Here is a 7,017-nt window from a genome sequence, read left to right as displayed (position 1 = left end):
TATTGGCCATTTTGAATCTGACAACCACATGGTTTAGTATGCCAGGAATGACAAATTGAAGAGGAATGGCGTTGCATTCATTGCCAAAAAGAACATTTCCAGATCAGTCATGCGGTACAATGCTGTCTGTGAAAGAATAATATCCATGCTCCTACAGGGAAGCCCAGTTATTACCACTATTATTCAAATGTATGCACCAACCACCAAAGCCAGTGAGGATGATATAGAGGAATTATACCAATTACTTTAATCTGAAATTGATCAACCATGCAATCAAGATGTATTGATAATTACTGGTGATTGGAATGCAAAGGTTGGGAACAAAGAAGAAGGACCAGTAGTTGGAAAATACGGGCTTGGTGATAGAAATGATGGTGGAGATGCATGATAGAATTTTGCAAAACCAGTGATTTGTACATTTCAAATACCTTCCTTAGACAACATAAGAGATGACTGTACACATGGACTTTGCCAGATGGAATACATAGAAATCAAATGGACTACATCTGCAGAAAGAGACTATGGAAAAGTCAAAACAAGGCCAGAAGCGACTGTGTAACAGACCCTCAATTACTTATATGCAAATTCAAACTGAAGCTGAAGAAAATTTAAAAGGTCCATGAGAGAAAAAAATATGATCTTGAATATATCCCACCTGAATTTAGAGATCATCTGAAGAACAGATTTGATACATTAAAAACTAAAGACTGAAGACCAGAAGAGTTGTGGGATGACATCAAGAACATCATATATGATGAAAGCAAAAAGTCATTAAGAAGACAAGAAAGAAGGAAAAGGTCAAAATGAATGTCAGAAGAGACACTGAAACTTGTTCTCCAGCATAGAGATTCTAAAACAAATGCAAGAAATATGGAGGTCCAAGAGCTGAACAGAAAGTTTCAAAGATCAGCTTGAGATTTATAAAGCCAAATATTACAACAAAATGTACAAAGATCTGGAATCAGAAAACCAAAAAGAAAGAACACACTCAGCACTTCTGAAGCTGGGGGAACTGAAGAAAATATTCAAGCCTCGACTTTCATTATTGAAAGATACTCTGGGAAAATTATTGAATGATGCAGAAAGCATCAAGAGAAGATGGAAGGAATACATAGAGTCACTATACCAAAAGGAAATGGTTAATGTCAACTATTTCAAGAGGTAGCATATGATCAAGAGCGAATGATGCTGAAGGAGGAAGTCCAAGGTGCATTGAAGGAATTGGCAAAGAACAAGGCACCAGGAATTGATGGAATAAAAATTAAAAATTTTCAAGAAAGTGAGGTGTCACAAGAGGCACTCACTCTTCTCTGCCAAGAAATTAGGAAGACAACTATCTGGCTGACTGATTGGAAGAGATCCATATTTGTGCCCATTCCAAAGAGAGGTGACCCAACAGAATGCAGAAATCATTGGACAATCTCTTTGATAATCTATGCAAGTAAATTTTTGCTAAAGGTAACACAGAAATAGCTACAATCATACATTAACAGAGAATTTCCAGAGGTTCAAGCCAGATTCAGAAGAGGCCATGGAATGAGGGATATAATTGCTCATGTTCGATGGATCTTGGCTGAAAGCAGAGAATATCAGAAAGATGTTTACCTGTGCTTTATTGACTACGTAAAGGCTTTTGATTGTACGGATCATGACAAGCTATGGACATCATTGTAAAGTATGAATATTTCTGAACTCTTTATTGTGTTCATGAGGAATCAAGAAGCAGTTGTTCGAACAGAACATGGAACTACTAAATGGTTTAAAATTAAAAAAGGTGTGAAACAATGTTTATTCTTTCACCATACTTATTCAACCTGTATACTGAGCAAATAATCCTAGAAGCTGGGTTCTATGAAGAAAAACGTGGCATCAGGATTGAAGGAAGACTCATTAGCAATCTGTGATATGCAGATGATACAACCTTGCTTGCTGAAAATGATGGGGACTTAAAACATTTACTGATGAAGATCAAAGAGAACAGCCTTCGGTATGGATTACATCTCAATGTCAAGAAAACAAAATTCCTCACCACTGGACCAATAAATAACACTCTTATCAATGGAGAAAAGATTGAAGTTGTCAAGGACTTCTTTCTTCTTGGATCAACTATCAACACTAGCCGAAGCAGCAGTCAAGAAATCAAATGATGTATTGCATTAGGTAAAATCTGCTGCACAAGACTTTTTTTTTTTTTTGCTTTTAATTCTATATTTGAAAAGCTTGAGGTGATAAAATGTGGTATAAATATAATGTGATATGTTGTTGTTAAGTGCTGTCGAGTTGGTTCTGACACAACCCTGTTAGGGTTTCCAAGGAGCGGTTGGTGGGTTTGAACTGTCAACCTTAGAGTTCAAACTTGTGGCCCAGTGCATTATCCTGCAGTGCCGCAACAGGACTCTATAATGTCATACAAATATAATGTGATATTTGTATCACATTATATCAGCTACAATTTTTATAAAAGATTACCAAATTCTTGACTACTTTGATAAGGACTTTTTTTTTTTTTAATAATGCTTTATTGTGAATTATGTGATAGTTTACATGGGAGGATATTAGCTTCACATTATCCCATCATATATTGTTTCCTTGCCATGGTTACAATCCCCTCCATGCATCATCCATCAACCAAAGGGTATACCCTACAAGCCTGCCCCTGGTCGTCCGCACACATCCACTCTTCTCTTCTGTGTCTAAAGACCCCAGCCACTCAATCTCTCCACATCATCATCTCTGCCTCCATCTCTGGCATCACTGTTTCTCTGGGTAGCTTCTCAGGTCTTCTCCCTTAATGGGACCAGGGACCTCCACTCCTAGACTACAAAGTTAATCACTCCCCTCCCTTTGCCACAAAACATCTACCTCTACATTTCCAGCCCTTACATTCAGTCCTGATAACAATTATTCACTATTGTATCGTAAGATACCTATCCGCATCTACTTCATCAGCCCCAACTAGACAGATTGGATACTACTCGGTGGAGATTCTAAATTCCTCTACACCCTCTGGATCTAGGTTCCCTCTTGAAAGCTTGTAAGCCAGTCACTTCTTTCCTCTGTAGCCCCACCCCCCATTCTAGGTAGCCAATGTCCAAGTTGCCCATCCCTGTCCTCTCCGTGTGGAGGGGGTGGGAATGATCCTCACTGTGAAGATTTGTTCCCTCTTTTGAGCTACTGCTTCCATTGGTGTAGGTCATGTTCATCAAATTGTATCAGATTATTCTTTTTTCCTCTTCTTTCTTTTTCTGGTTGAACTCTGATCATTCAGTCATTGAAGCCAGATCAAGTGGGTATTATCTGCAAGTGTGGGTGTACTTATGCCTGTGCCCTCTCTTCTTATCAGCTGGATGCTTCACTCTCCACTCTAGTCCTCTGTGGCTATGTCACTGGCCTCTCTAAGTGCAGCCAGAGTGCTCCTTGGAGGCCAAGATGGTCAAACTTCGTCTCTCATACTTTGGACATATTGTCAGGAGGGACCAGTCGCTGGAAAACAATATCATATTTGGTAAGGTGGAGGGTAAGGGACAAAGGGGAAGACCCCCAACAAGATGGATTGGCCAAGTGGCAGCCTCGATGGACTCATCGAGAGGTTGGCCCAGGATCTGGCAGTGTTTCGTTCTGCTGTGCATAATGTCGCTATGGGTCGGTACCAGCTCGATGGCACCTAACAACAACAAATGCCAATAGCTTTTCAAAATAAATGTGCCCATTAATTTGGCAGAACTAGAGTGCAAAAATACAGCCTAAAACAGTTTTATTTTCCCATATTCACCACTTAGTGTCTTTTCAAACTAGCTCTGTGTAATTGTGCTTTTTCTCTCTTCTTCAGTGAGCTTTTTATCTCTCACCCCATAATTTTTTCTACTCCCTGTCATTAATTAATTCATCTAAATGCCTTTTAAGTACCTCTTGTTTGTCAAGCATAAACATTATATAAACAGCTAACCAAATCTTTGACCTTAGAGTCTATTCTGACTCATAACATCACTGTAGGACAGAGTAGAACTACCTCATAGGGTTTTTACGACTGTAATCTTTATGGAAGCAGAGTGCCACATTTTTTACTGTAGAGCAGTTACTGGTTTCAAACCACTAACTTTGTGTTAGAAGTATAAAAGTTTAACCACTTGCCATCAGCACATATAGGCAATATAACCAGGAGAAAATATGTTTATATATTTTTTAAATCTTCATAAAATATCAGGTGGTTACAAGGGTTCTAGGGTAATGAGGGTAGTGAATGATTTTTTATGGGTGTTATTTTAAATGGGATTGTCTGGGAAGTAACTCTGAAAGGTTATATCTGAAATTTGAAGGATTGAGTGAACAGGCAGTGAGGATCTGTGGCTGAAGAACATTTCAATTAGAACAACAAGTACAAACTCTCTGCAGGGAGGAGCAGACATGGTGTGTTCTCTTTTATTGATAGCAAGGAAATCAAAGACATTGGATTGTCTTGAAAAGGATAGAACAAAGGAAAATGAGGTCAAACAGGTACCAGGCCCAGATCAAATGGGACCATATAGATCTTGCTTAGAAGTTTGGACTTAACGATGAAATAAAAGGGAATAATTTGGATGATTTTGAAGACAGGGATTGCATTACCTGACTTCTATTTTTAAAAGATCACCAAGCCTATTATGTTGGGAAATAGCTAGTAGAAGGCACAGAGCTTGAAATAAGTTAGGAGGCTTTTAAATTCATGCAGGTGAAAAATTATAGTGAATTACATGAAGGTGTCAAGGATAGATGTATTGGAAAGTAGTCAGATTCCTGATATCATTTGCTGGTTGTGCTAATATGATTTCCTAATAAATTGGCTGTCAGATGCCAGAGAAAAAGTTAAGAATGACTACTGGGTCTCCTGATATGGACATACAGGAAATTGTAGTTGCCATATACGTCTCAGAAAGAGACCAAGATAGAAACAGATTTATTGGGCAGATAAAAATTAATAATTCAGTTTGAACCGTATAAAGTTTGAAAAGTCTGTGAACATTCAAATATTAAAGTCCTAATGGGCAGTGTGGAGTTCAAGTAAGTGATCTGGATATAAAGGATAGCATAACAGTTAATAGTAGCTAAAAACATCATTTAAAGTCAGGGGACTGAGTGAGTTCTCCTTGAAAGATTACTGTAAGGTCCAAATCTTGGAGCACTTCAGAATTTAGAAGTAGATAAACTGGTATTCTACAGAGACTGTGAAGAACTATTAGTGATGTAGGAGGAAAACTAAGAGGGCTTGTGTTTTAAAAACCCAATGAATAAAGTTCATAAAGGAGGAAGACATTGTACAAATATCATATGCTGGCTCTAGATGGAGTAACATGAAGTCTAATAATACACCATTTGTTAGAATTTGACAAGGAACCCTGGTCGTGCATTAGGTTTAGCATTGTACTGCAACCCAAAGATCCTAACTGGACCCACCAACCTCTCCACACAGAAAGATAAGACAGTCTTTTTCTGTGAAGATAAACATCCTCAAAAACCCTACCGAGCAGATCTACAAATCTACTGTGTCCTACAGTATTTCTATGAGTCACAATTGACTTGAAAGCAGTAGGTTTGGTGGGTTGGTACGTTGGAAAATTTTTGTGAACTTGATAAGAACTGCTTTTGTAGAATGATGTGTGCCAAGGTCCGATTTGATATAAATTCAAAGAAGAATGACTAGAACATATTGATAACCCTTACAAGTTAGTTGTATTAAAAGGGACTAGAGAATAAGTTCTCCATTTTAGTTGTAAATAGTGTAATTTCAATCGTTAAACTATCAATCTGTTTATGATTAGAAACTCTCAGCTCTCACCTTGAAAATACTGTTTATACAAGATGACTGAACTTGATGTCTGTATTTCCTTGCTTGACTCTTCTGCTCCTCCACTATTCCATAAATAAAGAAGATGCGATGATGAAAGAGATGTAAGAAGAAGGAGAGGAGATAGTTGTTCAGCATTAATATGCTTGGACTTCAAGTGTCCTTTGGATCCAGCAATATTTATACCTGGTCCTCTGTGCTGAGAAAATGTTCAAACTTTGTTTTATTTGTATGTTTGATTTGTTTCCCTTTTATCTAGAGTGGAATCTGGTACAATAGTTTCCTTCTGTTAACTTGGCCATTTCCTTTAATATATATGTTTTTCCATGAAAAATTTAAAGCACAAAAACACATGTATGCATACGTACATATATGTAAACCTATTGGTTATTGTTTAATGCCATCAAGTCAGTCTGACTCCTAGTGACCCTGTGTATTTCAAGGAGCAGCTAGTGAGTTTGAACCATTGACCTTGTCATTCAAACCTACATAGCGATCCAGTGTCTTCTCCTAGAACACCACACCAGAACTCCACATGTATACATATATACATAATATATTTATACACACACACACACACACAAAAGTTTACTTCACAATTTGAGGAAAAACTAAATTCAAATATAATGGAATTTTCCTGAAACAGTTTAATCCCCTTGTACACACATACACACATACACACATACACGGAGGCGGGGTCGACCAACTTAGAGACCCACAAGCGCAGCTGAAAGCGTCTCATTACTACCCTGTCACCCCTGCTGCGCTTCTGCCTCTTGGCTGACTTGATATCCTAGGACAGAAATCCCACCTTAAAAGCCATAGCCCAAGGAGATTCGTGTTTAACAGCAACCATATAACCACCACTCATCTGTTTGTCGTGCTGTAGTGGTTTGAACTGCTGTGATTCTGAGGGCTATGCCACCAGTATTTTAAATAACCAGCAGGGTCACCCATGGTGGACAAGTTTCAGATGAGCTTCCAAACAAAGACAGACTAGGAAGAAAGAGTGACAACTACTTCCAAATCGCTAGTCACTAGTCACTAAAAACTCTATGAATAGCAGAGAAACACTGTCAGATACAGGACCGGAAAGTGGGAAGGCACTCAGAATGCAACTGGGGGTAAAAATGCCTCCTCCAAGTAGAGAAAAGCTCACAGAACCTTCATTTGCTAATGGGCCACAAATCAAAATG

At 38.3% G+C, this 7,017-nt stretch overlaps 1 pseudogene; it reads left to right on the top strand.

The window, feature by feature from the left end:
* The first annotated feature begins 6,069 nt into the window (after positions 1 to 6,069).
* LOC102833190 overlaps positions 6,070 to 7,017 on the top strand; it is a 6,192-nt pseudogene continuing 5,244 nt past the window's right edge.

The sequence above is a fragment of the Chrysochloris asiatica genome, unplaced genomic scaffold (genome assembly GCF_000296735.1).
Source record: "Chrysochloris asiatica unplaced genomic scaffold, ChrAsi1.0 scaffold00191, whole genome shotgun sequence".
Classification (NCBI taxonomy): Eukaryota; Metazoa; Chordata; class Mammalia; order Afrosoricida; family Chrysochloridae; genus Chrysochloris; species Chrysochloris asiatica.
Note: the sequence above shows the minus strand (reverse complement) of the source record. Positions and strands in the feature narration are given on the sequence as shown.